Below are 15,773 nucleotides of genomic sequence, written 5' to 3'. Positions count from 1 at the left end.
GAAGAACAGCCCCTGAGTGGCCACTCCTATGTTTCTATCCTGAGAGCACTGAGCTCCCTCCATCTGTACAGCCAGGACCGAACAGAAGAAACACTGTGACCCCCACCTGCATGGCCCTGCTCTGTTGGGTGAGATTGAGGAGGGGGAGTGGAAGCCCTGGTCTGGGAGGGACCCTGCCCCACAGCCAGGCCCTGGTCTCTCAGGACACCTGGACTAAGGAAACTCTTGATGGTGGTGGGGGGATCTGCTCAGGTTTTAAGGGCAAATCTCTCATAGAGACTCTCTTCCAGGGCTGAGCATGATCCCAAGGGCCAGAATGCAGGTGGGTGAGTCTGTCTCCAGGTCGCCCCAGGTGTCATTCCTCATGGGGGATAAGGGGCCTCCCCTGGGAAGTTGGGGATGGAGAACATCAATTCTGGGCTGACAGATGGGAGACAACTGTGGTGTTCGAAGCTGAGAGCTGAGGACAGGGGTGGGGAATGTCTTGGGACCCAGTCTCTGATTTCTTCCAGGGACCCTCTTCAAACCCCACATCTGGGCTGAGCCAGGCTCTGTCATCCCCCTGAAGAAGTACGTAACCATATGGTGTCAGGGGACCCTGCAGGCCCAGGAGTAACATCTGTATAAAGAGGGAAACACAGAACCTCTGAAGCCACAGAAGACACTAAAGTCTGAGAACAAGGCCAAGTTCTCCATCACACAGATGACAGAGTATTTTTCAGGGAGATATCACTGTATCTACCTCAGCCCCACTGGGTGGTCACGGCCCAGTGACCCCCTGGATCTGATGGTGACAGGTGAATAAGTCCCATTATTATCCCATCCATGGATTGAGGCACCAGACCCATTACGGGCATCTTTGCTGGGAGGGAAGCCCCATGTGAGAGGGTCAGCAAGGGGATTTCAGGGGATCCTGGGTCAGAGACACAGAGAGAGACAGTGAGACCTGGGCCAGGACAGGAGAAGACATTGTATGGGAGGAGCAGCCCCTGTAACTCACGTCTGGTCTCCCCAGGTGTGTCTCAGAAGCCCTCCCTCCTGACCCAGCAGGGCCGCATCATGGTCTATGGAAAGAGCCTGACCTTCCAGTGTCAGTCAATGTCAGCTATGACAGATTTGTTCTCATCAAAAAAGAGTGAGTTTCCCTGTCCCCAAAGATTGACTTTGGGTCCCAGGCTGGGCTCTCTCAGGCCAACTTCTCCTTTGATGTTGTGAAAAGTGTCCACGGGGGCCGGTATAGATGCTATAGTGGACGCAACCTCTCCTCCAAGTGTTTGGCCCCAGTGACCCCGTGGACATCCTGGTGGCAGGTGAGGGGCCCATGGATTCAGTCAAGGACCCAGACTCTGCACAGGCCCTGCTGGGGCATCTCAGGTGGTGATGGGCAGAGTGAACACACAGAGTCCCAGGGAGGGGGACAGAGAGACAGGGGATGGGAGGCGAGGGGAGACTCAGAGAAACAGAAACAGACTGAAAGAAGGGTCCTCAGAGAGAGGTCTTCTGACTCTCAGGTCAGAGCAAGGTAACGGGCAGCCCTCACCCACATTTCCTGTCTCCCTCTAGGGGGGATTGCTGGTCATCCTTCTCTCTTGTTGAAACCAGGAACTACTGTGGCCTCAGGAAAGAATGTGACTCTGCTGTGTCAGTCAACAGTCCAGAGGGAAACTTTCTTTCTGTCCAAGGGGAGGTCAGCTGACCTTCCCCTGTGTCTTACATCAGAGCTCCGAGCTCAGCAGTACCAAGCAGAGTTCTCCATGAGTCCTGCGACCCCAGACCACGGGGGGACCTACAGGTGCTACAGCTCAGACAACATGACCCCTACCTGCTGTCACAGCGAGCCTTGGAGCTCCTGAAGCCAGGTGAGGGGCCCCTGACACTATCATTCTGTCAGCTCAGGGTTCCGTCCCCAGAAGAATGATGGGCTAAAAGAGGGGTGAGGTTTCAGGGATTATCACACAGAAGACACCTGTCCCTCAGAGACTCTCCTATCCCTGTCCACCCTTCCTCCAGCCTGGGTCCAGAAGGCACCAGGTGGACAGTGGGAGGGTCTGATGGGGACACACTGCCAATGCAGGGGGAGTCTGAATGAGCAGCTGTGGTCAGCCCCAGACTCTCATCGCCTCCTGTCTTCCTTCCCAAGACCCTCTGGGTCCCCAGCCCGCATCCACAGACCCCCATCTCCACAGCTGATGAATCATTGGAACCTCTTTCCTCAATGGGAGCACAGCCCACCCCAGGGAAGCTCTGAGTCTCTCAGAGGATCTACTGCCCCCCAGACACTTAAGGACAGGCTTGTGTTCCAGGGCGTCTGGGAGTCAGGACTTGTGTAGACATCCAGTGACCCTGTGGTGATTTAATATTACCTTGTTCTCTGTGACCTCATTCTCCACAATCTCCAGCCTCAGGCACCTGAGACTCACATTGGAGAATGTCATCCGGATGTGTGTGGCTGGCTTGGTCCTTGTGGTCCTTGGGGTGCTGCTGTTTCAAGCTTAGCATCAGAGAAGACCCCACGGTGCAGCCAGGATGAAAACACAAGAGATGACAAACCCGTTATTCACTGAGGTAGAACCTTGAAAATGACTCTGATGACACCAGGAGGTTCTGGAAGAACATGTGGGCAGTACTGGGGACTGTCTGCTTGGAGAGTCCAGGGTGTAAGTGTGGTTCACATTCAGGGAAAACATCAGGACTGTAGCCATGGAAGCTTTTCCCTGTGCACCCCCTCTCCTGGGCACTGTGAGTGACAGAGTGTCTTCAATGGCCACCATCCATGATCTGTCGGCCCTACTACCCCTCAAATGTCTTACTAACCACAGGGTTTTAGATTATCCCTGCTGCTGAGGTGGAGTAACTCTCACCTGTTTACTTGAGTGGGACATTACCGTTTCTCCAAGGTGAGTGCCTTACACTTTGGCGTTTGTTGGCTCTAATAATTCCACTCCCTTGATCACACATATTCTGGCCACGAGTCGGCCTTTATTCAGAAAGGGGTGTGACGCGAGGGGGTGTGGCCGCCTTGGTGCCTGTTACGCAAGAGCCCCCCCTTGTGGTGTGCAGAAGGCAGAAAGTTTTCTTCTGCCCCCCCCCAAGGTGTCAAGTCCCCCAGTGCTCTGGGACTCCACAGGGGGGAGGCACCCTCACCCCTCCCCCTCCCCTGGTGCGCTGACCATGTGGGGTCGGGGCTCATCAATCTGTCATATGAACACATCCATCCTCTCCTTCCCGTGTCCCCATGTTATTTCTGAATGTCTGTTCATCTGTTCAAACAGATTATGGTATGTCCTACTCCCAACTGCAAAATCAGTTACTTAGCAGGGCTTGTAAAGGATGCTGCCCAAAGAGCTGTCTCCACAAAGAAACATTTAGGACCCTCATTACCACGTGCCTGGAGCGGGACCCTAGCCAGCAGCTCTGTGAGTCTGAGCTCCCAGATGATGGGACCTGTTTCTTTCTCTGGCTGCTTGTGGGGTCAGACCAGTCGCTCATCGCGTTAAAACGCGACGTTACCCTGAGAACCGCAAGGGGGCGCCGGCGTCTCTTTTTGATGTATTTTACAACCTTTTATGTTGGTTTGTTTTGTTTTCTTTTGTTTTTTGTTTTTTTTAATAAAAATGAGAGAAACTCAGTAGTGACGTCACGGAAATGGCGCCGTGAGCAGCGCGTCCGACAGATCTCCCCAAAATCACAACAAATTTATCAACTAGAAACAGGAAAATTTATCCTCGGAGCATTCCGGAGTTCCACACAAACTGAAAGCGAAAGGACTGTTATCATTTGAATCTGAGAGACGAGGGTGTGGAGGAAGCTACCGCAGGGACGTTCATTCAAGCCGCGAGGAAGTGCGCCTGTGGTGAGTCAGCCCACACTCCGGAGCCGCGAGCAGCAGCTGCGAGCAGCAGCCGCAGGCGCGCGCCCGGTCCGGTTGCAGAGCGAGCACCGCTAATGTTCGCAGCGGCCCGCGCACTGCGAGTGAGAGTCACCAGCCACCGGTGCCCGGAGCACCCCATTCGCGCGTGTACCCTGGGCATTCCACGCGCCCAGAGCGCCCTGCTGGCCCGCACACCCAGGGTGCCCCATCATCCTGCACCTGGTGCGCCCCAGCCGCCAGCAGCGGGGGGAGCGGGAGAGGCCCCAGGGCGGTCTTCCCTACTTGGGAGATTCTCTCCGTGGGCGGGGCACCTCACCCAGCCATTCAAGCTAACAATCAAGCGTTGGGGGAGGGGCGCGTGCAGGCAGCCTGAAATACCTTCGGGAGCACAGCTGCGACCCAATCACTGAAATTAGCTTAACCCGTGAAATCTGCGCACCCTCGGTTCTAATTGATAAGATCTCTCTCAGTTCAGCGATCCAAGACAAGAGGCGTGATATTTTTTAGTGCCTCTTGCTAAAGGGGCAGGGGCAACTTCTGATTGATAAAGCCTCCATATTCAGGGATAAACGCTAACAAGAAGGACTTGGCAGATAATAAGATCTATACTACACTAGTCGCAAGCAGAGACTAGTGCCTCTTCTTCCCAGCCGAAACAGGGTACAAAGTGTGGAAAGCCTGGGTTGAGAGGTCCAACTGAATGCTAGGCGCTGAACAGTCACCTTGACAACAATTAACTCCCACCCCCGCCTGATTACACTGGAGGCCCTGACTACCAGAGCCTTTCCCAAAGCCTTGCACTGAGTGGGGATAGAGTGGGGATTTCCCAGCTCTTTGAGCCTCTTACTCCCCAGGCAGAAGCAGTTGCAGCCTTATAGCTGGATCACCAGGCTGCTAATTCAGGAAGGGGGGACTAGGAGAGAGAATCCAGGAAAGCAAACTCTCTCATCGTTGGACCCTGCAAACGCCAACAAGCCTTGACTACCAGCAAGACTAAAGCCAATTATATGACATTGCCATAGAATCCCATCAACTGCAAATCCCTATCTAAGTGTGACACAGGGGCAGAGCCTGGGGTAGAGTCACCGACCAGGAAGAGGGAGAGAAAAGAAAAAGGAAGAAGTTAACATCTCAAAATCAAGAAAAATCCACAGACTTTACAACTTGTTCCACTAATTTTTTGTTGTTGTTGTTGTTTGTTTCTTCTATCTTATTACCTTTATTTCCTCCACCTCGGTCCTTCTATTCTCTGCCCATCTTATGCTTCCCTTTTCTTGAACTACACTACCCATAAGTGTTACATTTTATTTCTCTTCTTCATCCTCACCCTCCTTTAAGGTTATACTCCAAAACACTTAACTCTCACTCTCTCCTCTTTTGTTTTATTTTGTTTTGCTTTATCTTGTTTTTTTTCTCTTCCTTTTTTATTTCTTCCTTCGTTTTTCTCTTTTTCTTATTTTTTCCTTTCTATTCGTTTTTTCTTTTCTCGTTTTACTTTCATCCCATTTAATCCTCAATCACGAACAAATTAGTTAATTTGGGACTCAAGGCTTTTTTTGGCTTTATTTTTCTTTTTCGCTTTTGTTTTTGTTTTTTTCTTGTTTGTTTATTTTTGTGGCATTTTGGGTCCTCCCAACCCAAGGTCTCCATTGTATTTAGTCTTTGCTCCACTTAATACAACAGATTTTTACTTATCATTTTTATTTTTTTCTTCTTTATTATTCCTTTTTTTGTCCTTTTTTCTGGTTCCCTCTTATCCCTCTCATTATATCTCTTAGTTGACCATCACTCACAAGCAAATCATCTTATGCTTGTCTAAGATTTTCTTCCTTTTTTTTTTTTTTTGCATTTAGTAGGTCCCTACTCTCCTTTTTTTGCCCCTTGAACTCTTCACCCCAAATCAGGCCCTCCATTATAGGCATGATATTTCCCTGAGGAGGGGAGAGGAGGGAAAGAGAAGAAAGAAAAAAAGGGGGAAATAATAAATTATTACTGTTTTTCTTTGTGGGGTGTTTTACCTTTTTTTTTTTTTTACTTTTTACTCTTTATTAATTCTAATTAGTGCTATCAACAAGACCACCCTCAGATGCCAATAAGAAAGAGGAAATCGAATATTATGGATACAAAAGAAAGAGAGGTAACACAAATAGATGTGGAAAGATCTATGGAGAAAAGACTTAACATATTGGAAGTCTTGGAGCTAAATGACAGAGAATTTAAAATAGAAATCTTAAAAATACTCAGAGATATACAAGAAAACACAGAAAGGCAATATAGGGAGATCAGAAAACAACTCAATGAACACAAAGAATATATTACCAAGGAAATTGAAACTATAAAAACAAATCAAACAGAAATGAAAAACTCAATTCATGAGCTGAAAATCGAGGTAACAAGCTTAGCTAGCAGAACAGCCCAGATTGAAGATAGGATTAGTGAAATAGAAGACAAACAACTTGAGGCACAACAGAGAGAAGAAGAAAGAGACTCAAAAATAATAAAAAACGAGAAAGCCCTACAGGAATTGTCTGACTCCATCAGAAAGAATAACATAAGAATAATAGGTATATCAGAGGGAGAAGAGAAAGAAAATGGAATGGAGAATATACTCAAACAAATAATAGACGAGAACTTCCCAAGCCTGTGGAAAGAAGTAAAGCCTCAAATTCAAGAAGCAAACAGAACACCGAGTTTTCTTAACCCCAACAAACCCACTCCAAGGCACATCATAATAAAGATGACACAAACCAATGACAAAGAAAAAATTCTCAAGGCAGCCAGGGAAAAGAAGAGTACAACATATAAAGGAAGGCCTATTAGATTATCATCAGATTTCTCAGCAGAAACTCTACAAGCTAGAAGAGAGTGGACCCCAATATTTAAAGCCCTGAAAGAGAGGAACTTTCAGCCAAGAATACTATATCCATCAAAGCTATCCTTCAAGTATGAAGGAGATATAAAAACATTCACAAATTCAGAAGATGAGAGAATTTATCAACAGAAAGCCCCCACTCCAGGAAATACTAAAGGGGGTTTTCCAACCAGATTCAAAGAACAAAAGAAAACAACACCACAAGTAACAGCTCCACCAAGAACACAATAAAACCAAACTTAAACTGTGACAACAAAGGAAAAAAAGGGGGGAGAGGATGGAGATTAACAGTAGCAAAGGACGATGAAGTGCAGAAACACTTATAAGATAGGGTACTACAATGAATATGGTAGGTACCCTTTTCATTACTTAATGGTAACCACCCTAGAAAAAACCACCACAAAAACACTTGACTTAAAAAAGGTAGCAACAGAGGAAAGAAGTATGGAACACAAACAAACAAAAACAAATGATAGAAAAACAAAAGAGAAGAATCAAACTAGATACAAAACTAACAGAAAGCAATTTATAAAATGGCAGTAGGGAACCCACAAGTGTCAATAATTACACTAAATGTAAATGGATTAAACTTACCAATAAAAAGACACAGAGTAGCAGAATGGATTAAAAAAGAAAATCCAACTATATGCTGCCTACAAGAAACACATCTAAGCAACAAGGATAAAAACAAATTCAAAGTGAAAGGCTGGAAAACAATACTCCAAGCAAACAACACCCAAAAAAAAGTAGGTGTAGCAATACTCATATCTGATAATGCTGACTACAAGACAGAAAAAGTACTCAGAGACAAAAATGGTCCTTTCATAATGATTAAGGGGACACTGAATCAAGAAGACATAACAATCCTTAATATATATGCACCAAACCAAGGAGCACCAAAATATATAAGACAGCTATTTATTGACCTTAAAACAAAAACTAACAAAAATACAATCATACTTGGAGACCTCAATACTCCGCTGACGGCTCTAGATCGGTCATCCAAACAGAGAATCAATAAAGAGATAGTAGCCTTAAACGAAATACTAGAACACCTGGATATGATAGACATCTTCAGGACACTTCATCCCAAAGCGATAGAGTATACATTTTTCTCTAGTGTACATGGAACATTCTCAAGAATTGACCATATGTTGGGCCACAAAGACAATATCAGCAAATTTAGAAAAATTGAAATTGTACCAAGCATATTTTCTGATCATAAAGCCTTGAAACTAGAATTCAACTGCAAAAAAGAGGAGGAAAAACCCACAAAAATGTGGAAACTAAACAACATACTTCTAAAAAATGAATGGGTCAAAGAAGAAATAAGCGCAGAGATCAAAAGATATATACAGACAAATGAAAATGAAAATACGACATATCAGAATCTCTGGGATGCAGCAAAAGCAGTAATAAGAGGAAAGTTCATATCACTTCAGGCCTATATGAACAAACAAGAGAGAGCCGAAGTAAACCACTTAACTTCACACCTTAAGGAACTAGAAAAAGAAGAACAAAGACAACCCAAAACCAGCCGAAGAAAGGAGATAATAAAAATCAGAGCAGAAATAAATGAAATAGAGAACAGAAAAACTATAGAAAAAATCAATAAAACAAGGACCTGGTTCTTTGAAAAGATCAACAAAATTGACAAACCCTTGGCAAGACTCACCAAGGAAAAAAGGCACAGGACTCAAATAAATAAAATCCAAAATGAAAGAGGAGAGATCACCACAGACATCATAGATATACAAAGAATTATTGTAGAATACTATGAAAAATTATATGCCACCAAATACAACAATCTAGAAGAAATGGATAAATTCCTAGAACAATACAACCTTCCTAAACTGAGTCATGAAGAAGCAGAAAGCTTAAACAGACCAATCAGCAGGGAGGAAATAGAAAAAACTATTAAAAACCTCCCCCAAAATAAAAGTCCAGGCCCAGACGGTTATACTAGTGAATTCTATCAAACATTCAAAGAAGACTTGGTTCCTATTCTACTCAAAGTCTTCCAAAAAATTGAAGAAGAAGCAATACTTCCAAACACATTTTATGAGGCCAACATAACCCTCATACCAAAACCTGGCAAGGATGGCACGAAGAAAGAAAACTACAGACCAATATCTCTAATGAATACAGATGCTAAAATTCTAAACAAAATACTGGCAAACCGAATACAGCAACATATTAAAAAAATAATACATCATGATCAAGTGGGATTCATCCCAGAATCTCAAGGATGGTTCAACATATGCAAAACGGTTAACGTAATACACCATATCAACAAAACAAAGAACAAAAACCACATGATCTTATCAATAGATGCAGAAAAGGCTTTTGATAAAATACAACACAATTTTATGTTTAAGACTCTCAACAAAATGGGTGTAGAAGGAAAATATCTCAACATGATAAAGGCCATATATGATAAACCATCAGCCAACATCATTTTAAACGGCATAAAACTGAGGACTTTCTATCTTAAATCAGGAACAAGACAGGGTTGTCCACTCTCTCCACTCTTATTTAACGTGGTGCTAGAAGTTCTGGCCAGAGCAATCAGACAAGACAAAGAAATAAAAGGCATCCATATCGGAAAAGAAGAAGTAAAGGTATCACTTTTTGCTGATGATATGATCCTATACATCGAAAACCTGAAGGACTCCACAAAAAGATTATTAGAAACAATAAACCAATACAGTAAGGTCGCAGGATACAAAATTAACATACAGAAGTCCATAGCCTTTCTCTATGCCAACAATGAAATATTAGAAAACGAACTCAAAAAAATAATCCCCTTCACGATTGCAACAAAAAAAATAAAATACCTAGGAATAAACATAACAAAGAATGTAAAGGACCTATATAATGAAAATTACAAAGCATTGTTAAGGGAAATCGAAAAAGATACAATGAGATGGAAAAATATTCCTTGTTCTTGGATAGGAAGAATAAATATAATCAAAATGGCCATATTACCCAAAGCAATATACAAATTTAATGCAATTCCCATCAAAATCCCTATGAGATTTTTTAAAGAAATGGAACAAAAAATCATCAGATTTATATGGAACTATAAAAAACCCCGAATAGCCAAAACAATCCTAAGGAAAAAGAATGAAGCTGGGGGCATTACAATACCTGACTTTAAACTATATTATAGGGCCACGATAATCAAAACAGCATGGTATTGGCAGAAAAATAGACACTCAGACCAATGGAACAGAATAGAAAGCCCAGAAATAAAACCACATATATATGGTCAAATAATCTTTGATAAAGGGGCCAACAACACACAATGGAGAAAAGAAAGCCTCTTCAACAAATGGTGTTGGGAAAACTGGAAAGCCACATGCAAAAGAATGAAACTCGACTACAGCCTGTCCTCGTGTACTAAAATTAATTCAAAATGGATCAAAGACCTAAATATAAGACCTGAAACTATAAAGTACATAGAAGAAGACATAGGTACTAAACTCATGGACCTGGGTTTTAAAGAACATTTTATGAACTTGACTCCAATGGCAAGAGAAGTGAAGGCAAAGATAAATGAATGGGACTACATCAGAATAAAAAGTTTTTGCTCAGCAAGAGAAACTGATATCAAAATAAACAGACAGCCAACTAAATGGGAAATGATATTTTCAAACAACAGCTCAGATAAGGGCCTAATATCCAAAATTTACAAAGAACTCATAAAACTCAACAACAAACAAACAAACAATCCAATAAAAAAATGGGAAGAGGACATGAATAGACACTTCTCCCAGGAAGAGATACAAATGGCCAACAGATATATGAAAAGATGCTCAGCTTCATTAGTTATTAGGGAAATGCAAATCAAAACTACAATGAGATACCACCTCACCCCTGTTAGATTAGCTATTATCAACAAGACGGGTAATAACAAATGTTGGAGAGGCTGTGGAGAAAAAGGAACCCTCATTCACTGTTGGTGGGACTGTAAAGTAGTACAACCATTATGGAGGAAAGTATGGTGGTTCCTCAAAATACTGCAAATAGAACTACCTTATGACCCAGCAATCCCTCTACTGGGTATATACCCCAAAACCTCAGAAACATTGATACGTGAAGACACATGTAGCCCCATGTTCATTGCAGCACTGTTCACAGTGGCCAAGACATGGAAACAACCAAAAAGCCCTTCAATAGAAGACTGGATAAAGAAGATGTGGCACATATACACTATGGAATACTACTCAGCCATAAGAAACGATGACATCAGATCATTTACAGCAAAATGGTGGGATCTTGATAACATTATAAGGAGTGAAATAAGTAAATCAGAAAAAAACAAGAACTACATGATTCCATACATTGGTGGAACATAAAAATGAGACTAAGAGACATGGACAAGAGTGTGGTGGTTACCAGGGGTGGGGGGAGGGAGGACAGGGGGAGAGTTAGGGGGAGGGGGAGGGGCACAGAGAACTAGATAGAGGATGGCGAAGGACAATCTGACTTTGGGCGAGGGGTATGCAACATAATCTAATGACAAAATAACCTAGACATGTTTTCTTTGAATATATGTACCCTGATTTATTAATGTCATCCCATTACCATTAATAAAAATTCATTTAAAAAAAAAACAAAAACAAAAAACAAACAAACAAACAAAAAAAAAACAAAAAAAAAATGAGGGAAGCTTGCATTGCTGTAACAGGGCCTGGTATTAAAAATGTTATTCTATATTAAAAAGATATATTTTAAAGTTTAACCAAATCTCATAATAGCGCAGTTCTACTTTAGTTCCAGCAAACATTAGCACATTGAATCCTCTTCAAACCCTCCACAGTGCATTCTTTTCTCCATCTTTCTTGGAACAACGAGGGAGTGAAATATTCATTACCTTGCCTGAGGCCGCATAGCTCTAGGTGGCAGGAGGTGTAGACTTGCGTGGGCAGCTGAGTCATCATTCTGGCCTCAGGACAAGCTATACATCTCCCCAGTCGAGAGGTTTCTGTCCCGGAGCACAGAGGGTGGCTTCCCAGCCTTCCTACTCACGTGTAAGTTGTACTGATATGTAATTTTCTGTTTCTATTCACGGTTAGTGTCCTCCAGAGAGCTGTGCCTAATGCCATAGTTTTCATCTTCGTTTCCTTGGGGTGACATCCTGTACTGAATCTCTCTCTCTCCTTCTTCCTTCTCCCTCGATCTCCTTGTTATTTTCACCTATTAGTGTGTTAGTCTTGGTTCTGCAGGTGACCAGATCCAACAGGTTCTGATATACAGGTGCCGTGGAGATATACAAGGGGAGATTTAGCACAGGAACAGGCTCACGGGTTGTGGAAGGCGGAAGTCCCGCGGTCTGCAGTCTGCGGTCTGCACACTGGAGACCCAGGAGAGCCGGGGTCTGACTCAGTCCAAGTCCAAAGGCCTGGGAACCGGAAGCAGAGGGTGTGAATCATGGAGTCTGCAGGTGGGAGAGCCAGGAGCTCCGACGTTGGAGGGCAGGAGAGATGGACTTGCACATCAGGGAGAATGAATTCTTCTTTCCCCTTCTGTTCTGTGGGTCCACGGGAAGTTAGGTGGGCCACCCTCATTGGGGAGGGCCTGTTGCTCTGTCTCTGAATGAAAGCTTGTTTCCTTCAGCATCCCCTCCCACCCAGAGATGCCCAGAAATCGTGTTGGCCAGCTCTCCAGGTGCCTCGGAGCCCTGTCGGTTTTCATGTAAGTAATATCAAAATTGAATGGGTGCATTTTTAAAAAAAACTCTGGCTTGTCTGACTCGGACCTGAAGTGGACAGTGGGCTCAGGGACCCTTGACAGAGGCAAGGGTACAGAGACTACATTCGTAGACAGAAGATTTCTGAATACTCTGCCTCCAACCCCTGAGCACAGGAGTCTAACCACGTCGTCATCTGCTCCTGTGAGTCCAGTCAGTGAAACTCTAGTGGGAAGAGGCATGGTTTGGGAGAAATTAAAAATAAAACAAATACATTTCCCATCTCAGGAGTCATTGGTAGGAAAAGGAGGAAGACGAGGGGGGATGGCAGAAGAACAGACATCAGGACTAGTCTTTTCTTCTTGAATTTCTGACCTGCCAGCCTACCAGGTGCCCTGGCCAGGACAGGGCCATCGGCTTCAGGGACATTCCTGCCTAGAAAAACATCTCTCCTGCTTTGCGGCTCCAAGGTTCCACCTGGACGATGATCCCCATTTAACACTCTTGGTGGCTCAGAGCGGCCAGGTGAAGAGAGGGGTGTTTTTCCTTTTTAAGTGAAAGGAGGGGAGATAGTGAGACAGACTCCTGCATGCACCTGACCGGAATCCACCCAGCAGCACCCTTACGGGGCCAATGCTCAAATCAGCCAAGCTATCCTCAGCACCTGGGCTGATGCTCAACCAAACTGCTTGATGCCAGAAAGGAAGAGAGAGAGAAAGGGGAGAGGGAGCGAAAGAGAAGCAGATTGTTGCTTCTCTTGTGTGCCCTGACTGGAAATCAAACTCAGGACGTACATACACTTGGCCGACACTCTATCCACTGAGACATTGGCCAGGACCATAAGGGGCGTGTTCTACCTTGCACGAGGACCCCCACATTTTTCTGAGGTATGTCCAGTGGCTGAACACCAAGGAAGACTAAGGAGACCCATGTGGTGTGAGGAGAGATCTCACTGGGACCAGATGGGGCAGGAGTGGATGCTCAGACATGTCCATTGAACACCCGGGGCAAAGATGTCTTCCAGACTGTCGTGAACCAGCTGCGACGAGTCTATTTCAGGAGTCCCAAGTGGGAAAAGGTATGAAATTGAATTAAAGATAACACAGACTTAAAGATATATACATACTGGATGGGTTCGGGAGGACACCATGGCTTGCCAATAGTCACTACTGTTCCTGAGCAGCAACATGGCTCCTTCAGAAAGACAGCAGTCATTATTCCTGGCTAAACATGGGAAATTAGCAATTCAATTAAGTTTCCATGGCAACTCAAAGACAACCCCCACCATACTAGTCAAATCTAACTTTACACCAATAAGAAACTAGCTTCCAGCCCTTCCAGGGAATATGGGCAGGATGAGTGAGAATCAATCACAGCTTCCTGCAACTCAATCAGGGAGGTAAGGTTGTGGTTGGGCCCAAAACCTCTGTCCCCTAGATATCTAGACCACAAAATACCCTGTTTATTTTTCTGTTCCCAACACCAGACATCTCAACAGAAGGGACTCTATGTCCTGAGGGAGCAGTGACAGAATGGGCCTCATGACCATGGGCACAGATGTCAATGGGGCCTCCAGCAACCTGGTGAAGAAAACCCATAGATCCAGTCAGCTCAGACCTAGGGGCCATAGGAGGCCACAGAGCCACCTTCCCCCCAATAGTCACTATGGCCACCTGCTCCCTCCACCCGAAACACCATCCTGGGGAGGAGTATGGAAACAAATCTCTGAAAATGGAGTTAAAGCTAAAGGAATGTTTACAGTGATTGGGAAAGGCTGAGAGAGAGAGAGAGACAGACAGACAGACAGATAGAGAGGAGCTGTTAAGTGGGGACATCCCATAAGGAAGATCACATCAGTGATGAACAAAATAAAGATCTTTCATTTCTCCTGCTGCACAGAGTTGCATCGTGATCTGCTACACACACACACACACACACACACACACGCACGCACATAATACCTACTTATGATGATGGTCACTCACTTATATGCGGTAGTATCTAACCAACCCAGGTTTTAATTTCCCAGGGACTGGCAAATATATACCACGTAGGGCTTTTGAAAACGCTTTGACAAAACAAAGCAGCATAAAATGATCAAAGTGGACGACTTGTCTGAACTTTACAAGAGACCAGACAGCGATATAGAATACTATAGAGTCAGCATTTCTGAGGAATGTGCGGTTTGCTCTCATGGAGTGAAGGAGGGACCCAAGCACTTTTCTACAGAATTTCTTATCATAGGCGATGAGGCCACCTTCCCTAGTCTCCGGATGAAGAGTTAGTGGTCGCTGGCTTCTTTGAAATGAAATTATTTAATAGTTGCGTAACTCAGAAAAGACCTCCAGGTTGAATAATAACTTTCACACGATGTTCTCAGGTGGCTGTCAGGGTGCTATGTTGGTGTCCGGTCCCTCTGAGCACAGGAAATAGGGCGACACCAGATCTGAGGGTTCAAGGACCAAGGGGAGAACAAAGCTGAGCATCACGTGGGCTCCTTCCCAACGTGAGAAATAATTTAGACTGAGCCTCCTGTGAGCTGTGTTTTCCTAAACCCCATTGAAGATCGCCCTGCGCGCACACCAGCACCAGGCCCATCTGCCAAGCATCTGTGAGCAGAGCCTCCCTTGGGTGGTGGCTTTGTCTGTGTCGCGTTGTCCTGCTCCTCTCACCCACTCTCCCACTGGAGGCGAGTCTCTATAAACACGGGTGACCACGGGTGGTCAGTTACACTTTGCAGTAGCCGTGTTTGTCCCCGCACAGGGGTAAGTCTCAGCAGAGGGTGTGTTTCCTTGGGAATTTTGGGGAGTTGATCTCACCTAGAAAAAGAAAGGCTTTCTGTGGACGGTGACTCTGACCACAGACCCCAGGTTCCCTGCAGCACGTGGGGGACCCTGTCTCCTAGGGTCACAGTGCCCCGGATCCACAGGGCCACTTCCTGTGTTCTTTTCCAGGGCGGGGCCTGTAGTCTGGACCTTCTGTTTCTTAGAGGCGCTGGTCAGCTGGGCTGGGGAACATGGGGGTCTGGGAAGATGGGGGTCAAGTCCAAGGGTCTCAAAGGACAAATGCCTTGGTGCCCAGAGGGATGGCACGCTGAGAGTCTGGGTCTCTTCTCCTTGCACAGCAGTGACCACTGGGCTGGAGGTCCCCTGGGTTTTGCTCTAGGTCAGGAGAGGCTGAGCCCAGCAGGTCCAGGAAGACATGACAGCGGGCACTGCTTACCCCACCTCCATCTCTATAGACTTCACCTGGCTGCTCCGGGACCCTGAGGAAGGTCCTTCACGATGACACAGTTCTGTGGGGGGCCTGCCTGGTACTGCGGCCTCTGGGGGGGA

At 45.1% G+C, this 15,773-nt stretch overlaps 1 pseudogene; it reads left to right on the top strand.

Moving 5' to 3' along the window:
* The first annotated feature begins 316 nt into the window (after positions 1 to 316).
* Positions 317 to 15,773, top strand: part of LOC136387092 (leukocyte-associated immunoglobulin-like receptor 1) — a 34,986-nt pseudogene continuing 19,529 nt past the window's right edge.

Source organism: Saccopteryx leptura, unplaced genomic scaffold, assembly GCF_036850995.1.
Source record: "Saccopteryx leptura isolate mSacLep1 unplaced genomic scaffold, mSacLep1_pri_phased_curated manual_scaffold_72, whole genome shotgun sequence".
NCBI lineage: Eukaryota > Metazoa > Chordata > Mammalia > Chiroptera > Emballonuridae > Saccopteryx > Saccopteryx leptura.
The sequence above is the reverse complement of the archived record's forward strand: the minus strand, read 5'-3'. Positions and strand labels throughout refer to the sequence as shown.